Raw genomic sequence first — 24,074 nt, forward strand, 5'->3', positions numbered from 1 at the left:
GTTCAAAGACCCAACAAATGTTGCCTTAATGTACCTGTGCATCAGCACTTCAGTTACCTGGAATGACCCTAAAAAAGAAGCTCAACAGCAGCAAGGGTTATGGGGAGAAGTTGTGGCCAGACTACCATAGAAATGCAGGGTATTTTATCAGGTTAAAACAAGAACAAGACAGTTCCCTCTGTGCATGACAGTAAAGCAGCAGCCTCCCTGCTGACCCTGCAGAGGTAAAAAGGGAGAAAGACAAGAGGGTTTAGCTGAAATTAAATAGACAGTGGATTAGTATGGGATTTTCATCCTTGACCTGGCTTTCTCTATTGCAGGCAGCTTACACCCAAAACTCGTTGGCAAAAGAGAAACCAGGAGACAAGTGACACAACTTTGCCTTGGCACAATTAGCAGAAGGAAGGGAGAAAGTTATCTGTGCTCTTCTGTACACAAGGTAGACTTTTTTGCCTGCAATCATAGGAAACCTTCTCCTTTCTCCTTTCCCAAAACACCTCACAGTATACAACATAGCAATACTAAGTTCTGTACAAGGTTGCTTTCCCTCCTTTGGAAATGAAGAAGAAAGGAAACATTTATTTATTTAGTTATTTATTTTAATTCATAGCCTCCACACACCTAAAAATTACATTTGAAAACCAGTGGAAAAGTTAATTGCTGAAGACTGCACTGTAAAGCAGGATTCTCCTCTTCTCAGTTCTCAGTTCATAAAAATGCACATGAATCAGAAATGAACCCTAGGAAGTTTGCTGCCTGTCTTTCATTCACAGCATGAGGGTTTCCCTTTCCCAGTCACTTTGCACAGACAGAAGCTGCATCAACAACCACTTCATCCTACACCCTAGGATGAGATGCTGTAGGCAGGATTTGGCTTTCAACTAAAACACAGTCCAGAGCATTTTCTGCATTTAGCCTAGCAGTACAGCCTGCAGCCCAACACTTGCCTAAAATAGTTGTGTAGCTTAACTAGAAACTGCTTCTGCTTCAAGTGCCATAGAGATGACAGCTACTTAAAAACCTCTTCAGAGCAGGTAAAAATCAAAAGGCTAGGTGACAAGGATTTTTTAAGCTGTGGCAAACAAGAAAGCCCCTGCACCACCCATCATTTCCTGCTGTGCAATGAGCTGAGAATGTTCCTCTTCCCACTGTGTTTAATTTTGAAACAATCCCCAGAAAAAACTTTGCTGCAAATACCTTGAAACATCCTGAGCAACCAGAACTTTGACATACTTTCTTTTAAAGTGTTGTCCCCCCCAGATCTTTTTTTAACCCTTGAAATATTTACTTTCTTCTCAGTAAGACTGGTCTATCCCACACACATCTCCAGCCACAGGTCTTCCTTATCCCATACCACCCTGCTCCAACCAGTTTGAAACTCCACCAGTGTTACTAGGGTATTCAGAAGGAACATTGAACCATGGTGTGACCTAAATCTCAGGACAGTGCATTCTCTGAGCAAGCAGCACCTGCCTTTCCTGGCCATTTGAAAGTAAGGATGACTTTGCTACTCTGTCACAAACCCCTATTCAGTATTTCAGTTTAGTGAACTTAAATTGCTCTGGCTTACAATGTAGCTGAAGGAAAAATGCTCCCCTAAGCAGATGTACTTGCTTGTTTTAAAGCAGAATAATCCTGTGTAGCTCCTCAGGATGGATCACTGGAAATGTTGGGATTCTGTGATGTTAACAACCCATCCCAAGATGACACATGTAATCCTTTGGCTTGAAAACAAAAACAAACTGAACCACATAAGGTCCTTCAGGTTCTGTCTTTCTCAGCCCAGGAAATGTTTTGCTCACTTCTGCATTGCAGCCATCCCTATGGTGAAGAGAAGCAGCAGATTAACATCCCCTAGAAGCACCCTAGTCTGACTTTGAGGACAAAGCATTGCTGATGTTTTCACCAGGGGAGGTAGGAAAGAACCAGAACTGCACATGTACTCATCTCTAGGGCCTGTCCTCGAAGCAACAGCTCAAGATGAGCTCTCACAAATGCTGAACAGCTGAGCTTTCTGGAGCCAGGAGGAAATTTCAGTCCTTAAGCAGTTTTGCTTATCTGAATCAGATGCTCTGGGAACAATCTATGTTCACACATGCATTTCTACATGCATTTGCTCACCTATATATTGATTACCAGCAGCTTGCTCTGTCCTTTCTTCAAAGTTTCTTAATACCAACACTGTGACTGAAATTCAGCCCTGTGGAAAGGAGGAAGCTCTAACAAAGCAGGAGGAATCAATAAATGACAACTATAATTCTCTGCTCAATAATTACACAGAATTTACACTGCTGAGTAGACTCCCTCCCTTCATTTTTTACAGAAGTGTTTACTGCAGAAGGAACACAAGTGTAAGGCTAAGTTTTACGGTTCTGCCTTTTCAGTGCATTGATTTAAAAATAATAATCATCAATATCATACTGTACAATGCTTTAATACCTTTATTTAGAGAGACACCTCCACACAGACAGGCATCTCTGCCTGCAGTGTTCTTTCCCCCTATTTCTCTTTCTTTGTTCAAAACACCCAAGGATTCCCAGTCCAATTGCACACAAATCCTGCTCTCAGCTACTTGCTGCAGACTTTCCTAACAAACCACATTACAGTTTAGCAACTCTTCAGTATTTATCAGTCTTGGTAACAAATGAGTCATATTGCACAAGGTCCTGAAAGAAAGGAGAAGAATCCTTGGAATCAAGTCAACCAGCTCCACCTCATGACACAATTGTGGGTCTATCAAAAGCAGTGGACAAGTATACTGCTTTAGTATCTCAGTGCCAAGTTATTTTAAAGCTAGACAATGCTCAGGCTGTAAATTATACTGTTATAGGGGGAAAAAAAAAAAAAGGAAAACTTCCATTTGGATACCAAAAATCTCTTAGAGTATGTTCTGCAAAACTAGGAAGGAAATTGACAAGGGAAAAAAATACCATGATGTCATTGTTTGATTCTGAAGCAAATCTACATCTTATATCAAATCTGAACATCTGGCCAGGTGAGAGAGACAAGATCAAGAAATTTGAAATAAGGAATGGAAATATGTAAGGAGAGAGCCACTGGACTGGGAATTTAAAGTGAAGACGAGAGATGACTGAACTGCATGGAAGAGGTGAACAAAAAACAACTACTCTCTCAGGGCTTGTGGATACCCAGGCAGAAGATGTAAAAGTGATCTGAAAAGAATAATTTAAGTTGTGGAACTTGATGCTGCAAGATGTTGTGAGACCTAAAATATAACTCTGTTTAAAAGATGGGTTAGATAAATTTGGAAAGTACAGCCTCACTAAACACAGTAGTGATCCAGATGCAGCCACCAAACCACTGAATAGTCAGTGAGAAGCAGGTTGCAAATGCCCAGGAGAGGATCATCCTCACCTTGTGCTGCTTCTTCCACACTTTTTTTTTGTTACCAGTTACTATGTGAGAGAGGGTGCAGGCCAGAAGAGACCCTGGTGACAGCTGCTGCCAAGTGTAATGTGGCATAGAAATCCCTGAACCATTGCCAGTACAAATGAAATGAATGTGTGTATGTGAATGGGAGGGCAATTGAGAAGCACCACAGAAAGATGGACATAAATTCCTTCCAATTTCAAGGAAAAAATTAACCATTTACTTACTTCCCTGCTGTTGATGCTTTTGTGAGATTCTGAGTTTCAGTTTCTAATTTTCTATGTGCTGTAAAGAAACTGTTTTAATTCCAGGAAAAACAAAGGCAGAAGGTCAGTACAGTATAACAAGTCTCACTTCTCTTGGTTTTTCCCTCCCAAGAATGCTGATGTGCTATGAATTTCATAAGAATGACTCATGATCTAAGTAACAAAACATAATGCTTCCCCCCCCCAGCTTAAACTTCTCCAAGAGCAGGGATTTTTAGGGTAACTTGCTGTGGAGGGTGCAAGGGTCACAGCTGGATGTGCAGTTCTGGGTGCAGCATTCACATCTTGGAAATCTCTTTTAGGCACTTTGTGCAGCCGTGCAATGATAAATGGCAGATCAGCATCTGACATGCTGGAGGAGAACTTGCTGCTGCCTGCTGTAATTGCAAACAAAGCAGAAAGGCAGAGGCAAGGCTTCCAGGCGAGAAGCATTAGAGAAAGGTTTGTTGAACAACATTTCTTGGGGTGGCAGTGAGCCCCTTCAAAACCTCCTGCAAGCTCTTCTCTAAGTTTTCACTATGCTGGGGATACACCAAAGCCACAAGACAAGCTGCCACAGGAGCAGTGAAAGAATAATGAAAGGAATAAAACCTGCATCCAGGCCACAGAATAATAATAAAGATTTATTACATTTCTGCACATCATGAAAACAGATGCAAAAAGAAATGCAGTGACTTGTAGGAAGTGAGCCAAAAATCAGCTTTGCTGCTGCAGCAGGTGAAAAAAGAAACAGTTCCTATTTAATTTTTAGTGGTGCAAAATACATCTGCCCATCCGGGACAGACCTGGGATACTCTACTCTTCTCCTAACCTCTGATATTCCAGCTCCACTCCACGTGTACCAGGTTCCCCAGGTGTGGGCACCCTCAGCAGCTTTCCATGCTGGGAACAGTGCATCTTTCAGTGATACATGAGACAGCACACTGACAAGTGGCCCTCTGAAGCACTGAGATGTATACTACTTATTCCTCAAGTATTTCAAAGACATAGTAGCTGTCGTCACTTTGTCAGAAAGCCAAAATTTTAATAGCTTCTGTTGTCTAAGACCCAAACACCAGCTCCTTCTCTTCTCATGTGATGAGAACCTGTCACATATTCACTCAGCTCTTTTCAAGGAAGCCTCTTACATTCTCTCAGACCTCTTTCAGCATAACCACGCACTGATGAAACTGTTTGTTCTCTTGCTGTGCTGCCAGAAGCATGCAAATGTTACAAAAAGCCACACAGAAATAACACAACTGCATTTTGTTTGGTGACTTTAATAGTTTTCCCCCCAGATTAAAGGCAAGTCCCACCACCCAAAATACAGCTAAAAAAGTAATGGAAGTATATAGGGAAGAGGCTTAGGACCAACTGGTGTCACAAAGTTTGAATCCAAGGATCCCAAATAAAACTTCTTTCAGAGGCTTCAAAAGGGATGGGTGGGAGTTTTCATTTCCATCCTTTCTCAGTGGCCTTTGGTTGCTCTGTGTAGTCACTTTAGAACTACTAGCTCCACCTAACATCTCAAGTGACAGCTTCCTGCCAGTTCATACCTCACTGGGTGATGGAGAGGCACAAATGGATCTTTCTGGTTATTTAGATGGTGATGCATCAGGCAGGAAATTAATCTGGCAAACCCTTTCTGAGCTACTCAGGTTCTGACCACCCATTCATCAGCAGGGTGGCAGAGCTCACACACACCCACACAAAAACAGAGAAGGTGAGGAAGAACAGTCCTTTTTATCAGTAGGTCACTCTGAACAGCCCTATTAAAAGTGAGCTCTGGACTGTGAATGTAGTGGAGAGAGTGAGGAAAAAGACCATCAGGGAAACAAGAACTTTGCTCCCAGGACACCATGCTTCTTTGAAGTAAGAATCTGAAGGTGGGGAGACAGAGGAGAGGCCATATAAAAATTGTTCAAGATGCATTTCTTTCCATAAATGACTGGCTGAAGGGCATCACACATCACCAGAGAGGCCAGCAGAGAAGCACATACTGTCAACCAGTTCAAGAAGAGAGCAGGGAAGCAGGGGGAGAGAGAAAGAGAGAAAGCCATAGCAGAAGCTGATGATGCAGAAACCAAGCAGGTCTCCGGGCTGGAGAGGAGAACACATGAACACACTGGGAAGGGACCAGAGGTAAAAAGGTCTCCAGGTACCACTAGTAACAGCAGGCGAGATAGGTTGGGGCAGTCTCACATGGGACCTCTGCAAATCGCAGCACCTGCCAGACGGCAGAAGCTGCTGCTGTGATTCCATGCACAATCTGCCCACTGTTTCCTAACACTGTTGCTTTTTTCTCCTCCACATCTGAAACATCTCCAGTTGATTAAAAAAGTCACTTGCTTTTAATGGAAAAAATGAAAACTCTCCATTATTCATCACTTATTCCACATGGATGAAGATCACTGGCCTCCTTAAAGAGCTCTCCCACAGTGTGTAACATTAATAGCTACACTAACATGAAATTAATTTCATTTTCTGAGACCTTACTTTTGACACTGAACAAAATGGGTGGGATGGAAGGGAACAGCAACAGGGATTCCTGGCCCAACTCTAGGAGAATCACACCTCAGGTACTAGGGCCAAACCCCACAGACCATTTCTGCCCCCAGCTCCAGGGCACGCAAAGGGGTAAGCTGGTCCATACTGGTTAGTACCAAATCCCAAACCCCTGCTCTACCACATGATCTTTAATACTTAAGAGTCACAGTCACTGCTCTTCCATGAGTGACAAGCACAACAAGCAAGCATGTGTGCAGAAGACTCGCCCAAAGTCTTACAAACCCTTAGGAACTTAGTAAGGTGAATTACCAGGTAAAAAGATACTTTAGTCATAAGAAAAAAAGTCACAAGATTCAAACTATGCCATAAAGGAGGGAAGAATGGGAAAAACAAGAATAAATTACAGTGAATGGTGTCAGCTCCGTCTCCTTTCACTTGGAAAAGTCACCATTTCCTTCATATTCCCAGTGTCAAGGGCTGGGTCCCAACAGCTGCATCTCTGCTGGAGATATGCGGGAGGGGGGGAAATAAAATAAAGCTGACGCAGTCCCATACAGCTCCCGTTGTTACAGCTACAGCATTCAGAGGCCTGCATGAGCCCTCCAGCAGAAAGCCTAACAAACCTCCAAAGATACAACTGATGCTTATTATGACAGATCCAAGCCATACAGCTGGTCCCAGCATTGAGTCTGTCAGAGCAGCAGCCAAAGTTCTGACCTGGGCTGAGGTTTTACCTCCCCTTTATCTGAAGCTTGGCCCTAACATGAGAAGAGCTCAGAGGCCAGGAGCCCAAATTCTCTCTTGTACAGACCCCACTATGGGGCTGCAGCACAGAGGATGCCTTGAAGCTGATGCTGGGTGACAGACATTTCAGCAGACCTCAGGGCTAAAGGACACAGTTTTCACTGCAGCTGAGCACTACGAAGGGCTTCTTGCTCCCAGCTGCTCCTCACCTTCCCCTACCAGAGGTCATCTAGCAAAACCACCTAGTACAACCACACTCAATTCAGTTCTGCCAAAACAGCCCATACCATGGATTAATCCTTGTTTAATCCTTTAAACAACTGACTTTCTGAACCTAGATCTTTTTGACTGAACAGGGTGTGGTGACACAAGAAGGTCTGCAGGGAGTCCTGCTGGAATGAGACATTTCCCATTAGTTGTGCTCAGCCACAAAAGAAACAAGAGCCAGAACCTTGGGCAGGAGCACCATCCAGAAAGGCAATAAAACCACCACCCAACGATTCCTTAGCTGAATGCAAACCCATTTAGAGTGAAAAAGAGAGTTTGGTTGCAGGAAATTGCAAAGGAATGAAGGCTGTGCTCATGGAGTGTAAAAATTAAAAAGGGGTTAGGGGGATAAAGCAGTGTTGTGACCTGCCTTTTTACTATCGGTAAAGGTAGCAAGGACAGATAAAAGTGCAAGGACAGAAAGCAGTGCCCTGCTTTCTGCTGTCCTGACCTACAACAGTCCACCAGTATCAGATGGTATAAACAGTCCAAAAGAGATTGGCCATCAGTGTGTAGAAATCATATGCCATTTAGAAGCCCTGGAATTAAATCCACTTTGGAATTCAACAACAAGCAGAGAAGGAAAATAAATAAAAAGCCAGTGGGTTAAAAGTCAGGATGTCCCTCAGTGCTGGAAATACAGCTTGCTTTTAGCTGTGCTGCACAGCTTGAAGGCTGAAGCTTAAGCCATGATATTAAGGTTCATACGGCTGAGAAGATATTGGCATTTGGGCAGACGTCAGCAAGTCTTTCAAGCGAGTTACAGATATCAAGGGCTGGAAAGTCAGAAGCATTTCTGCTGTGTAAAACGTGACATGCCAAGTTATTTATTCTGTTGCAAATGATGCTCCACATGAGCCTTGGGTTTCTTGCAGCTGAAAAACAGACATCTCATCCTATACACACTGAATGTTGGATCCAGGTATACTGATGCTTCTGGGTTCTTCCACTCGCCCCAATCTGTGGTCCTTCACAGGGCACTGGGGAATTGCACAGCATCCAGAAGTCCTAACACTGTGTGGCACCAAGGATAAAAATTCCAGAAAGAGGCCTTTACATTAACCATAATAAGGCTTGTGAGCACAGCCTGGGTGATCAGTGCATTTTACTAGTCCTGAAAACAAATCAGACACAATACACAGCCACGTATCGCCTGTTAAATGATCAGCTCATGTTTTTCACCCCATGCACCTCCTGAGAAGGACTTCTTGCTTCCCTAAAGGGAATCTGGAGGAAGCAGGGCACGGGAAGGGCAGCCCAGGACACTGCCCATTGCAGAGCTCCCAGCAGGAGCACTGCCAGTTCCCACGGCTGGTGAGACCGCTGCCTGCAGTGGCTTTGCTTTCAGGACCTGGACAAAATGTGACCCTGAAGGCCAGAGCTGCCCAACTGAGGATGCTTGTAACCTCACTGAAAATAACAGGCTTTTCAGCTGCTGGCCAAATATAAAATGTCGCTTTCATGCTAATTTTCAAGCTTGGAAACAAGCATTTGTTTTTCTGAGAATGCTCCAGAAAGCCTTTGCCTTCTGCACAGATAGGTACAGCCAGGATCTAGAAAACAAATCACCAGAATGGCAAGTTGATTTTATTCCTTATGAAATTATTGTATCTGTGATTTTGTTGAACATAAGAGATTAGAGTTGAAACTTGGAAAATGAAAGCAGAAGACAACTTTCATTTAAAAAAATAAATATATACATTGGCAGTACTTCTGCTGCATAAAGACCATATTAAAGTCATTCCTCTACTCAGAAATTAATATTCAAGTTAAGCAATTGACTTGTTACATTCATTTTTTTGCAAGAGGAGTTTTACTGGGGTTTATTTTTTTCTTTCTTAAATAAACTCTCTCCCATTTGATGCTAAAAAACCCTGAAACAGTGGAAAGAAAAGGGAGGCAGCATATCCTGTTGAAGATCAGATCATGTCCAGCAGCACAAGAAATGTAGATAAACAGGAGAGAGGAACTTAGCCTATAGGTTCTCAGGCCTGTGGGATGCCACAGATCTGGGAAAAAAAAATGCCTCTTTGCCACAAATGCAGATGCCACAAAGGGCAGAAGATAAAGGCACAGATCCACGGCACATTAAGCTCTACATAACCCTTGAAATGGGCCAGGATCATGAGGCACTGGTGAACCTTCAGTTTATTAATAACTTTCTTTGCTCCCTAGAGAGATGACACTAAAATAAAAAATCCCTTTTTAATTTCCATTTAAGTAACTTGGGAAATGATCATTCTGACTTAACCTTAGGCATTCTTTCTTTATTTATTTATTTTGTTAATAGTCTACAACTTCTCCTGAAGCGAGCAGTAAACTAGTTGTCTGTAAATGAAGATTTACTTGGTCACCAGTTGTAGGCAGGTGGGATTAGATCTTTCATCATCATTTTTAGAGCATCATGGGTGTTCACACAGCACTGCACAAATGAAGAGCTGTGCCAGATAAATAACAGGTTGCCATCCAAAAGGGCTTACGTTAATTACGTTAATCCAGTAGAGACAGAGGAGTGTGATTAAACAGTCTCTACTGCCTGGGGTTTGGCTGTTACCAGCAGTAATCCTGCTCAATCTGTGTTTGAAGGGTGTGTTTAAGGGGGATACTCTAACTACCTACACTCAGCATCAAAGCCAGAGACTTGGGTAGATGACAGCATCCTTAGATGTAGGAGTTGTTCCTGGAGAGCAGCATCCCCAGAGGTGAGCCCTGAGTCCCTCAGCTCAGCTCCTGCAGAGCTGCCTGTCTCTCCCTTGACTACTGTGAACCCAAGGACATCAGGGACTTGTAGTTAGGTAGTAACTTTAATTAAACCCCCAAAGCCTCTTTAAGGGAGAGCAGAACTAGACACAAGAACACAAACTTGGTGCTAAACCATGTAACACTAAGGTGTTTTCTACAGACCTGGTACAGAAGAAAGTATTTCAGAGAGTGAAGGAAGACTCAGTCAGGCTGATCCTTGCTGCAGACACCTCAAGCCAGATCTGTACCCCCTCTTCAGGGAAGAGGAAACTCTCAACAGAAGAAAACTCGTCCTCCTGCTGCAGAGGAGTCCACTGAACAGCAATTTAAGTGCCACCTCTGAATCTCTCTCTTCTTCATCCATAACAACAGTTGTGAACACAGCTGAAAAGGACACAGACTCACATGAAGTAACACAGTCTAGGGCATCAATGGAATCACAAGCCATGGTATCAACCAAATCATACTGTGATCAAATCATGCTGTGAGCAGCAGAAAAGGAGAAAACCCTTCAGGCAATAGAAACTACTTTGTGCTACATAGGCAGGTTGCAACTAGTATGTCTTTAACTTGGGTTGGAGGCAATAAGTGTTGATGGTCAATACTGGTTCTTCAGCTCCTCTTCCACCACTCTCCAGTGGAGGGACAGAGGTTACGAAGAACAGAAGGGGCAGACCTTGCAAACTTGGGCCTGTGAGTGCTTTGTGCCACACCCCCACTTTGCAGCAGTAAGCCAGCTTCACCCCAGCAATGCCTGCCAAGCATACTGACTGTCCCCAGCAGCACATGGGGTGGCACACAGAGTGACACAGCAGGCTGCAGCCGTGACTCTGCTCCTGCAGTTTCAGCACAGCAAAAGGTTATCTCAGGTTACATTCCAGCCCAGCTGGCAGCAGACCCTCACCACTGCTGTGGGGACCCTGCTGATTTACTACCCACCTGCTATAACCACAGGCCAGTTCATTCATTTGTCCTGTCCCTGGCAAGCTGTGTCCCATGCAAAGGCATCTCCCAAGGCAAAGGAATAACACTCCTGAGTCACTGCAAGCAGCTCTGCCTATCAACTGAGCAACTCTTACCAGCCCATTCCATACTAAATGTCACCTTGGGCAAGCAAACAACAGTTCTGTGCTACCTAGCACAGCTCCAGAGAGAAGCTGGCAGAAAAAACAATGAAACATCTGCTGAACTTTAACTCCTGAAGTGCTAGCATGGACTCCACTGGGCAGAAGCTGGGATCCAGCACTGAAGGCTGAGGAGCAGGATTAGATGCACAGCTTCTGGGATGTGAAATTGGAAAGGTCCACTAAATATTATATCCCATTTCTACATTCACAGCTGACAATGAAGCAAGACCTTAAATTCAAGAGATCCATTTAAACAAACTCTATTCCTCTCCCTTGCAGCCCTCTCAGAGAAAGAAAGTGTCCAGCATATTGTGGAAGAACTAAGACCCTAAGACGATAACAAAGCTTGAGGTCCCAACCCTTCTTTTCCCTGCTTTACATAACAGAAAAGAACAAGTGAAAAAGCAGCAGGTCTGATAAATGCTCTGTTGCTAAATTTCCTGGACAGAAAACAAAGGTAGTAACTTAAACATATACATCTGCAGAAGATGGTAAGAATGTGACTAAAAGCCATTTCTACATCCTCAGTCTCATTTGCCATGGGAGCTGTTACACACAGCAAGTCATATCTCTGTTTCAGCATGGGAGATGGGACAGAAATCCAGTAGGCAATGCAAAGAAGTGCTCCTCAAGCAGGAATCAGAGTCAATGCTTGGAAAGTGTGTAAGTAACATGCAGATCACTGCTATAGAGGTCTGGTCTGCACTATGGTAGAAAACATCACTCATACAAGCAGGGAAGAAAGTATAGCCATCCTACTACCAACTTTCTGGTGGACAAACCCCTGCAAACTGTTAAAAAGCACAACACACTTGTGGGTTTGTTATACCTGTCGTTCCCAGAACTTCAGAGGTGCTTTTTGATGAGCTGTTGATAGCTAATTTGTTCAAGGTTTGCATTTTGTTTGAAAAGCTCAACATTCCCAGTATGAAAAGCAACAATGTTTCCCTTGGGTCAGCAAAACAGAGCAAAGGCAGCTTTTATTTATGTCCTAACCCTTGATGGGGGAGGTATGGCTCACACTCAGAGGCTCAAGTACTGGCAGCCACACAGCTGGGAATGCATTTTGCTCTGTAGCTGTGTAACATCATCCAATTCACAGCTGGAGGTTTTCCAGTTAATAAAACAGCCATATGAGGCATTAAAAAAACAAAAGCAAAAAGGAAAAGCATTTCCTTCCTGTGCCACCTCCAATCTCAAAAATCCCTCCAAAAAATGCCAGCCAAAAAGTAAAACAGCAGTGAGTGATACTCCTGAAATTCAAGAGCATCTTCTTTCCTTACAGGCTTTTTATGCACTGCAAGTGCCATCGGCACCTTTGATCAGTGTGTTATGGGCAGAAGACAAATAATGATGGGTTGGAGGAAATAATTAGCATCTTCAGTAAACACTAGGATCTCTTTGGGAACAAGGCTCCCCTAGAACACTTGCTTCCCCTCCTGACACCACCCATACCCACCATCACAACACACTGTTTATTCACAAACAAGCTTGCTTTGCAAGAAAATAGAGACCACGTGCATCCCGTGGTCTAAGAGGAGGGACACAGCAATGCCCATGAGAATCATCCAAGGATTGTGATCCAGAAAGGCAACATTTAGCCCAGATTCTATTTAGACACATAATTCCCATGCTTATCGATTAAAATACAGAGCCTGAATTTTAACAGAAATTAGTGAGACTTTTGATCTGAGGATCCAGGCTGCTGCAGACTTCATGGAGGTAGCCCCATACCATGTTTCTCTCAAATTGGTTTAGCTCCCATGTTAACTCCCCCTCCACCCCAGCCTTCATATGCTGCTGTTTACCTCTAGGCTCCCCACCCATTTCACCTTACTTCTGCCAACCTCCTTACTGTTGCCTGTGCTGAATGCAGCCTTTGCTCATGTAGATATCCCAAATCCTTACCCCATCCTAAGTCACCTCCAACTGCTCCCTAGTGCACCATAGATTCAATTTCAAATTGCCTTCCTGGGCTGCAGTAAGCAGCAAGGAGTTTCTCAAGCATATCCTTACCCAGTGTTACACCTCCTTGCTTGCTTCCTCTTCTCTCAGCTCCTCCAACTCAGCGCTAAAATTTACTGCCCCTCCAGGGCTAATAAAGACCAAACTTGCTGATTTTAAGGCACAGAGGAAGTCTCATCTGTTTACTCAGACTTGGAGTACCACAGGACTGCAAGACTAATTTATTCAGAAAGATTCACTTGAGCTGCTCTCGTTTCCACATTACTATGGTTGTTGAGGGCAGGGGGAGGCGGGGAGGAGGATGCAGAATGTGAGATGAACTCGAGGAGATACACATGGGAGCATTTTATAAACACTGGAAAGCAGCACAACTTCATTTTCACTTCTCTTGTTTATCTGAAATTTTCACTTCAACGGGTCTTTTATGCATCAGCACAACCCACTTAAGACTGCATTTTCACCTAGTGGGATGGCCTGCCCTAATCTTTGCCAGCTGTGCCAACCTGTGGCTTGTTCCCCCCATCTCAGGACAGTCTGACCACCTCAAGGAATTACCAGAGCACTCCTATCAGTGCTGGGATCTTTCAGGCTCAGAGCAATTGCAGGACACAGGAGTCAGAATTCTTGGGGTTTATTCTTACCCTCCCCCTGACTTGCTTTATGACCCTGGAGACACTGATGGAGTAAAGTATTTGTTTAACTCATGCTTAGCTTCAGTTTTACCACTACTTATAAATCAAGTACCTCCACAATGCTAAGCACCTAATGAGGTGTGGTATTTAGTTACAGCAGAGGCCGGGTTTCCATTTGATAAACAATTCTCACCAACACAAGAAGGGAAGCAATGTTTGGAGAGACAAGAAGTGTATTTTACCATATCAAGTGACAGCTTGGAAACAAAAAATAAATCCCTAATTATGAGTAGTGACACTGCTCAGAACAAGATCCATCAAGCATGAACGTGTGTTTTCCAGCTGCCTCAGCTGATCAAATAGAAGGTGTTCCCTCTCCCTACAGACCTCTTACCTGCTGGCACATGTAAGAAACTCTTCACAGCTTCTGCAGAATTACTGCAACTAGTTTAGGTTCCTGCAATGCTGCCTCTTGGACAGTCTACAACACAGTGTACTTGCCTACCACATGTACCAGAACAGCAAGCTTTTACAGAGCACATAAATGAAGGCAATCATTGCCATGAAACAACGGTCCAGGAAAACACCCTTGCTCTTACTCTGCAGTGGATTTTTATGTAGAATGGGGTAGGGGAATATCGAACACCTCTCCGCACACACACCTACCAAAACCATTGAGTGTCCAAAATAAACAGAAAACCAATCCATAACCCACAGATAGGGTCAGTAAAGCATTAATCAATGGTCAAAGCACCTTGGCATTGTAGCTACCTTCTCACATACCACTGCCCCTTTCATTGCCCAAAGCATATAGTTCAGAACTCTGCAGAGGTAAATCTTTCTCTAAGAAGTATTATTCTTTTGATGATCAGTCTGATTGAATTAGGACATCCATATGTTGTTAGCTGATGGCTAACAAAATACAAGGTTTTGCATCACAAGAGTAATTGGTCTCTGCAGCAATGACTTAATACAGCAAAGTTGTCCCATTTGTCTTCCCCCCCATTATTTCTTTCCTACTTTAATAAGCAGTATGACTGTCTTGTACAAAAAGCTACAGCTGGAACGGCTTGTCCAACATTGAGGATAGGAACATACAGAAAACTGCAGGAAAAAAGCAAGGTAAGCAAGGGGAGACAGGGAGGAAAGAATTGGTGCCTTGTGCATCTTGAAATTCAATAGTTTAAGCAGATAGAAGAGCAACTACTATTTTGATCTGCTGCCTTTGGCCAGATCCTGCACCTTGTAACAGAGTCAGTCTTGTTTAGCTGCAGCGAAGTGCTCTGAGGTATTAAGTCAAAGAGCAATGTGACCTGTTGTTAACATCCATCCGAGAAACTATTTAAATCCTCACATTTTAATTCGTTAATAAAGGGCCAAATTTGGATAGCCTCCTCCAGACAAAATCCCTATTATTGAAATCAAAAGGGAACTAAGAGCAGGTGTCCCTCTAAGGAAAATCCAAATACCTCATTAGCAGTGCAGTTAATTAAATGGCTGTACCTTGGCAAAAAGAAATCTGCAAGAGTTTCCAAGTACTTTCAAAGTTCAAAGGAGCAATTTAGGTACCAAACCCCAGACTTTGAGAAGGCAAAGCCAGAAGGATTGGTCTAAAGTAATGCGAAAGCTCCCAGCTGAATAACCCCAGACCAGATCAGCACAGGCCTTCTGCACCCTTGCAGCCCTTCTCCAGCAGCACGGGCACTCCCAGCTTCTCCTTCCCCACACTGAACCACAGCATCCAGCACATGCTGGCTGGTGCCTGGTGATCTCCAGACACACTCTGGGTGCATTCTGAATTGCACTGGAAGCAGTTGGAGGGGATCTACCCACAGTGCAAAAAAGTGAGGGAAAAGAATTACAGCAAGTCAGTATCAACTTTACTCCCAGGGTGAACCAAACCCTAGGCATGAAAGAGGAACAATTTTTGCCCTAGTGTACTGCTTTCAGCCAGAGCTTCTGATATGCAGGAAATGGCCAATTTCACCTTTCTCAAGCTCAGTTTAGGTCCTCTACTCAGTGTCTTCCTTGTGGTGGCAGAACTGGAGCTGGTTTGGAAGAGCTGACTGACAGCTGTGAAGGGACAGGTCAGTCCATGGGGAAACACCTTGGCACCAGCACAGCAGCAGCTTTCTGGTCAGCAGAGCAGACAGGGCTCCAAAATTAGTGGGCAGATCTTTGGCAAGTTAAAACCCAGCACCAGGCCCCTGGTGACAAGTCTGCCAGATGAGAGGTTTCTGTTTGCTGCTGATCCTGCACACACGCTCCCTTCCCGCCAAGCCCACACACCACACTGGGAAGAGATCCCGCTCCACAGGTTCTTCTAATGGCTTGTAAGGTGATCAAGCAGCATGTCAAGCAGCTTTGTTTGATTTGCAAGGTGCCCAACCAGTCGTGGCCACCCTTTTTTCTCCAGGCTGGTCCATCAAGGGTAATCAGACACTTGTAGTTACAAAGACTGCACCAATGTGTCCACAGCAGCTCTGCCCCAGGCCTCACAAAACAGGTACTATGAGGCCTGCTCACACCTCTGATTCAGCTGTTCCTCTGGTGTTAACGCCATTCATTTTTTATTACTCAGGTTCATATACTGAACCTGCCACATTGGTCAGGCAGCTGTTGTGCATAACTGGCATGAGAGGTCCAAAGCCTTGAGGGCAGTCTCATCCAGGGCCCAATCTCTCATCACTCCTTGATGTCCCTCGTCCTGCCCTGCTCACCACAGCCCTGAAGGAGCTCTGCCTTTCCAGCTGCCATGTTGGGGACTGACCTGTGCAGAGCCACTGTCATGACAAAAATGCAACTTAATGGCAGCTTCAGCAGCCAAGCCCTGCCAGGCTCTGTGTGTCAACAGACAATTGCCTGACCCATATGATCATGCTGTGCTACTGCTTGGGAGTCTGCAAAACTAAACATTTTTAGGAGGTTACTCAGAGAGCACCTGTCTGGCACCCAAAGGCTCTGAGCATTGCTGGCCCAACACCCAGCTCAAACCTGCATTAAACTCACCAAGGGGCAAAAAAAAGTAATAAATTATTGAGCACCTCACCGAGTGACAGAAGCAGCAGTTGAGGAAAAGTGAAAGCAGGAGCTTTAGTGAAAGAGTTCTGCATTCTCCTGCACACTCATATTAAGCACCTTGTCCGTCAGATAACCAAGCAACAGCTGCGGGCAGGGATGCAGGTTTAAAGCCAGGCCAGCCAGCTTTCAACATGGCAGGCATCACCAAGAGCAGCAGCGATGGGGGTCTGAGGCCCTGCTGGCCTTGGGCAGTAAGTCTGTGTGAGGATATGCAATAAAGAGTAGCTGTTTGCAACTTTGAGGCAATGATTATCTTTTAACACTGCTTCAGGTCACTGCCCTTTGCTGCAAGGTTACAGTGGTACAGCAGAATTCATGAAAGCTGGCTCTTGCTCACTTGGCTGAGGATGAGTGGGATAATAATTTCTGACAAGTCCTAAAATACCCTCCATACCCAATTCTTTGTTTTGGGAGGAGAAGAGGACAACACAAGCTTCAGCTTCAGACAACAAGACTTTCACCACTGCCTTGAGACCAGTAACTCGTGCTGGCAAAGAGGCAGATCCTGTGCCTTGGCCAGCCATGGGAAGACACAAGCCAAACACATCTCCAAGTGTCCTCAGTGCCAGCCCATAAACTGGGACAAAAACATCTGGTGGCTCCTTATGTGCAATGAAACGGGCAGTCTTGGTTGAAGGGCCAAGACTGACGGCACAAGTTTGCTCCTGTTTGCGCCATCAAAGAGACACAACAGAGTCTTCAGCCCTTGACATGGAAAACTCAACACCTTGCAATTTATGAAATTAATTTTATGAACCTCAGTAGTAATATGTCTGCCATTTAAATTACAAGGACATGGCTTTAAAGAGGCTGCTCTAGGAATGTACCTTACTAGGCTCTCCCAGCTGACTGTTTTAAATACACTACAGAAAGAAAACAACATGCTCAAAAAGTGAAATAATTTTTACTAGACACCAGACTCAGCAAATTCAAATTAAGCCAAAAATCAGCTGCAAGAGTACACAGAGAGCAACATGGAAACAGCTCCCACCCTCAATATGCTCTCACACAAAGTCATTTGTGTTGGGTTCAAGCTTTATTTACTCAGCTTATAGCAAATAAAAAACCCCACTATTAGCAGAAGATTAAGGTAACTGGAGCAATTGCCGTAAAATAATGGAGCCTAAAGCAGTTCTGACTTTGTGCATACATACATTTAATTGAATAAATACATCCATTTGGTACTGCCTTTCACAATTCAGCCTTCCTGCCTGCGGTGGGGAAGGTTATTCCCATTAATTGATTATTGTTACTGCTCTAATATACCCTGCACACTTGTTTGTTTTCATTTAATTTTCCAGGATATTACCACTAACACTGCAAAAGAGGACATGTGTAACCAAGCCAGACCCGCTGACACGGAGCAAATGAGAACACAGATCTCTCCCCAAAGGGGAATAATTAGATAAGGCTGCAGGTTATCCATGGATGAGTGGGTTAGGCAAACGTAGTTATAACTGGGATATCCACATGAAACCATGCGATTTAATCTGATCACAGTCCATGGGGGAAGACAACCTAGTGAATCTGATGCAAAGACACCTTTCAATAATGAAGAGGCATCACAGCACTCACCCTGACAACAGCACTCCTTTTAGCTTAGTGTTAATACTGTGTCTTTCTCAGCTCCTTGGAGGCTGTGGCAGAATGGAAAGGCTCTCCAAATCACCCGTAGGAGGATCCATTTATCGAACAAAACAATTACAAAATTCCATCAAGTCTTTAGGGTAAGAATATTACATACTTATAAAACTGCATATACCAGAAAGGAGAAAAGCAATTCTATGGAAAAAGCCCTCACTCTGCATGTGAACCACATGGAGGTGGACAAACTCACCAAGCAGCTCATGGGTAGTAGGAGGGCAAACAGAGAAAATAAAACAGATAGGAACTCCACTAAGACCCACTATAAAAGACCTAGTAGAAGCAGGAAAAGGGTTAAGGAAAGCACTGGGCTGGCAGAGCTCAGAGTGCATGAGCTCAGAGAAACATGTTCCAGCAAGAAGGGCTAATGTGAATCAAGTACCCATGCTGTCTGCAGACCACAAATGAGCACACAAGGAAGGAGTACGCCCAAATGGGAAAGGCTGTGAGGAGTGAAAGGGACAAGCAGGCAGGATAGGCAGAGCTGTACGGACTTCTCAAGTGGATCCTGAAGACCTTCAAATCAATATGCATGAATGGAGGGCCTCGAGAGGCTGGTGATATGACCTGTATGATATAAACAAAAAGTTATTCTACTTACTATAGTTTAGAAATGTAGGCTCAAACACACACTTCAACAGATTTTGCAGAAATTCAGAAAGGGCAAGACTGAGCAAAATACATTCATCCTCCACACAAGAGACTTCTCAGCTGTCAGAGAAAAAGTTAGCAAGCAGCCACTGGAAAGCTGAGTGAATTTCTTAACAGGGGAAAAGAAAATAAATCACAGAACAAAAAAATATTCTACAGAATTGGGAAGGGACAGAAACAATGCCTGTCTCACCACGTTTCTGTGGGTACCCAGGGTCCTCACCATCTTTACACAAAATCTATCATGCTGTAGATATCAAGCTATGTAGAAGAGAGAACATATTTTCAGTCTGAAAGCCAAACATCTGCAAAATCTCCTCCTTCAGCTCCAAAATATTCACATTTCACAAAATTATGTGGTGTTCTCCAAGAAACATGATTCTGAAAGCTTAAAAACAACAGGGAGACAATTGCTATTATGAAAGATGCCTTTTTAAATATTCTTTTTAATATTTAATGATGAACTCTAATATCTATACTATCAGATACAGAGTAGATGAATGCTTTCAAAATTCACAACTGCTTAGTATACCAACATGAGCTTCCTAATAGATAATCAAGTATTATTTCTTTGTATTACCACACACAAATGTTGAGTCAAACTCTGATGATTTCAGCATCTTATATGCTGATAACTTGCTATTAGATACTAGCACTCAGATTTAATTCTTGTCAGTTGAGAAAATGCTTCTGCTTCTCCAAAACACAACGGCTGCTGTCATTTTGACTGACGTAAGCTACCATAAGTGATTTTTCAAATGGACAAATTTATCCCTGGAGACAGCAAGATTCCAACTAGGGCATGTTTGTCTTCCTCTGTGACAAATCTGGAGTTGGTGCTTAAAGCAAACATGAAAACACCAGAAGCAAGAGTGAACATTTCTCTATGACTGTCATTGCAAAAAAGAGTGCTTCCATGCATTCCATGCAAAACAGCCCCACGCCACCAAAAAGGTCAAAGTCAGCAGTGACAACACAGGGTCCCATCCCTCTTACTGTGTTAGCCCCAGCTGCGCAGATGTGAACAGAGAACACCATCCTGTCAAGTTTTCCTCTCACACCAAGGGTGACAGCTGGAACAACCATTTGATAAACCAAAATAAACAGAAAGTCAGAGAGAAGCCTGGGAGATGAGACAGAAGAAAGCAGCTAAACAGACACATCCAGCAGTGCCAAGTTTTCTATTTTTCTGTTCCTTCACCTTGCCACAAAGCAGGCCAAAACCAGCCCTGTTCTCTCAGCACACTACACTTGGGCACACCCTTGCACTACCAATAACTCAGGAGCACCCATCACTCCCTCCTTGACTCAAGACTTGCCCCTTTGAGACTTCCTTGAAGTCATTCTTCCCAGTAAAGCAGTTTCTGCAAGTCAACAAGGAAGCTGAAGTGGTAGGTCCTGAAGATGTGGGGTATGTGTCCATCAAGACAACTTCAGCAAACTTGAAAGAGAATGTCCAGTGCATTAAAGATCAACACAGCATTCTTCTGAATGAGCCACACAATCTGGCAGAGCTCCCTCCAACATCAACATCAATTTCCTCCATCAACAGGAGACAGAATAATAGCAACTTCCTTTATATAATGCAGTCATTAATTGTCCCAGATCAAATACTGGCTCCCAGAGGCTATTCATTCTGCTCTATAGATAACCACATCCTAGACAAGATGCAACAACTTTTATCAGTGAGTATGAGATGCTGCAGGAAGCCCAGAAGGCGTGTATGGAGACTGATAACAACATTTATCTACCACATCACTGCACTGGCTCTAACGGAGCACACAAACCACTGCTGAGAGCAACGTGGCTACTCCAGTGACCGGAAAACACTTGCAAGCACTTGCTCATCTGAGAGGCAGCAAATCTATACAACTACTGTCAGATCAGGTTTTTCCCCCCCTGTATCAGCTCCACCGTGCCTCTGGTCCCTCTCCTAATGACAAAGTCTTCATTGATTTCAACAGAACTCAGCAAGACCTAGCAGAAAATGAACTAAAGAGGGAAATGTCAAGTGAGTCATTACTGGGTTGAGAGGAACTGTGTAATAAGTAGGCTTCAACATACTGTTCCTCCTTTAAAATAAACCATGCCACAAATTGAGGGAATCCTTCCACATTAGTGAAACTGCAGCAATAATGAGCCCTGCACATTGTACAGGAGGAGTTCATCAACTCATTACACCAAATGCTGATAAATACTGAGGTAAAATTAACCTGCTTGTTTGGAAATCTCTAAATGGGAGTTTAGATGTTAAACAGAGAGAGGAGCAAGCAAACCAAAATCAAAACAGACAATATTTCCCAACATCTAACACCTAAGGAAATTCCTTTACTTTTCATCTTTTGGCTGCTATTGCCCATGTTATGACCTTTGTGTTGATCAGGTGCTTGAATGCTGAAATGAGAAGAGAATGTATTTCCCATCATTATCAGAAGCAGGCATGGTCCTGCTGTCTTTCTAATTCTTTTATGACACAGATGTGTTTTCTTTGAACATCCTTTGGTGTGTTCTTCCATGCATGCATCTTTCTGATTTGATTTGCCCTCAGTTACCACGACACAACCCTTTTCCTAGGGCTGGTTACTACAGCAACAGAATCTGTTTGAGTTTGGTAGCAACAGATTGCAGGCATCAAGAATACGCTATTAGCTGAAGAAACATGAAACTACATGTCAGCAGCCCATGCCACAGAGATATCTTCCTGTAATGTCTCAACCCTGTCTCTCTAATGATGAATCTCTGTGAATCCCCACGTCCTTGGCACAGCACAAGCCTGAGCAACCTCTACCTTCAAAGGATGTACAACACTGGTGTCCTGCCCACCACCTCCTGTGTGCCTCTCATTGCAGAGAAACCACAAAGAGCCAGATTTGATGGACTTTGTGGCCAAACGTGCATTATATTCCACATACGTTATAACTTGCAGTAGCAGTTAAACCCAAAGTCTCCATTTAAATTCCATATGGAATCACATCTGCATTCCTCTGAACACACATATTAGTACTAATATTTTTTTTAAAAAAGAAGGTTTGGGGCGGGTGGAGTGTGGTTGTGGTTGGAGGGATCTTCCTGTACTGTCATTTCACTGCAAAGAGGCTGTATGACATACTCAACTGAAATATTGTGCAACTCAAAAGAATAAAACAAAAGCAAGTGCACAGAGTTATTTCAATCTAATTCACTGCCTTGGGACACGAGGATTTTATTGCAGCAGGTGAACAATTGCTAGTATTTAGCGGTCAGGTGAGAGACTGCTTCTTCCCCCCCCCCAGCTACAAAACAGCCCAAATTCAGCAGATCTGTACTTCATGTTAAGAATATGCTGAAGACAGCACAGGCTGGTCAATCTGATCATTTCTCAGCCCCAACCAGCCACAACAGGAAGTTCAGCCAGACTATTGCCACTGGTATTAATTAGTTTCTATCCTGAGGGAGCAACCTTTGCCAGATTTGCTCCTAATTTAAACTGAGGGAACTTACCCAAAAACATTTTATCCGGTCACACACAGCGTAGCCCCTACTGAGTGAGCATGCTATTATGAGAAAGCAAAGTGATATAAATATAGCACAGTGACAGTACACACTCTGCAGTTATTTCCTCTGCAAACAGAGAAGAATGCAGTGGGTAAGCTGCTCAGCCAGCCTTCTGCTAAGGCCACTGAAAATTGTATTGATGACATCATCAAAAATAATCAGTTAAAGATAAATCTGAGCAAATAATTCTCAACCAACATTTTAAACTGAGGAATTTGACCTCATTTATCCTCATTCACAGAAGTTATTTTCCCCATCCTCCCCACCCCCCATAGTTTTTTTCCTGTTAACTTCTATTTTTACTAGCCACACATTGATGTAAGAATTAATCATCCCATATCTGGAAACCTACTTGTGATGGATAGTCTGGGACAGGGCTGATATTAAACTTCATTGTTGGTATAGCTGATTGGTTGAGTGTGCATACACATGCACTCTTCTGCAACCCATAATTCATGTGTAGAAACTGTTATTATTTTCATAGCTGAAGCTAGTAAAGCAAATGACCCAAAAATGCTTGGGTCTTTTTTAAACTCTACATGTAGAAAGGAACATGGTTAGAAGCATATGTCTGAAGGAAAACATAATGAAGCAGCATATAGTAAGCAGAAATCACTTTTCTGGCAGTATTTTCTCAGCTAGAGTTGAACTGCCAAATTTAAAGAAGTTATTTTAGCATACAAGTTGAATATATCTCAAGAAAAAAAAAAAAAATCACTTTTCCTAATTCTCCTCTCATGCACCCTCCTCAATCCTGTTCTCAGACATGAAATATTGCTTAAAAAATGCCCATTGAACAGACTGAACCAAGTTGCTGTTCTCTATATGGTTATTTATAATAGATAATCTTAGAATCACTCTAATTCTAGATCATCATTTATGATGTTGGCAAAGCTGCTGCAGTGAATATAGTCTCATTACTCACCTTCGGGTTGTACAGTATTTTGTATCATCCTGCTTAACCAATGGATCTCTCACAAGCACTTACAGAACCAAGTGAAGGTGAGTAACAACCCAAGGCCAAAGTGAAATGCTGAAAGACTATGATCTTATGGCCAGTTACAGGAAAACACGGGCACAGTTGGAGTATGTTGAAAAAGCTCTTTAAGCTAAGTAGCAATATGTCCAGGAATGCTATATAGTTCAATCTTTCCAACAGGCCTCTGTGCTGTCCCAAGGCACTGAACACCATCCAGAAAGTCAGCAGAACTGTTCAATGTTGTTGTCTATGGTTATACTTCAGCTGCCTTCAGTTATGCTTGAGAGCTTGATAAAAATGTCTTTGCAAGAAAACCCAACTACTAATGGGATCATTCATTCAGTTGTCAGTCAAGACAAAAAAGAGGGATGACAGGACAAGTGCACACAGTTTTGGTTACTAGAAACCACACTAACAAATGCAGAACAATCTCATTAGTGGCAGAACACACCCCACTGATTTACTGCAATGGAGCCATTTATCTAGTGACACGTCCTGCAGAAAGAAGAATGGTCAGTTTTTTCAAAGGACACCTTCACCCCCAACATCCTCTTTAAATCTGCTG

At 43.3% G+C, this 24,074-nt stretch overlaps 1 protein-coding gene across 1 annotated transcript in view; it reads right to left on the reverse strand.

Annotated features, from left to right (window-relative positions):
- SLCO3A1 (solute carrier organic anion transporter family, member 3A1) overlaps positions 1–24,074 on the reverse strand; it is a 134,246-nt gene that overhangs the window by 81,716 nt on the left and 28,456 nt on the right. The gene's annotated exons all lie outside the window — the stretch shown is intronic.

Source organism: Chaetura pelagica, unplaced genomic scaffold (genome assembly GCF_000747805.2).
Source record: "Chaetura pelagica isolate M959 unplaced genomic scaffold, ChaPel_1.0 scaffold737, whole genome shotgun sequence".
Lineage (NCBI taxonomy): Eukaryota > Metazoa > Chordata > Aves > Apodiformes > Apodidae > Chaetura > Chaetura pelagica.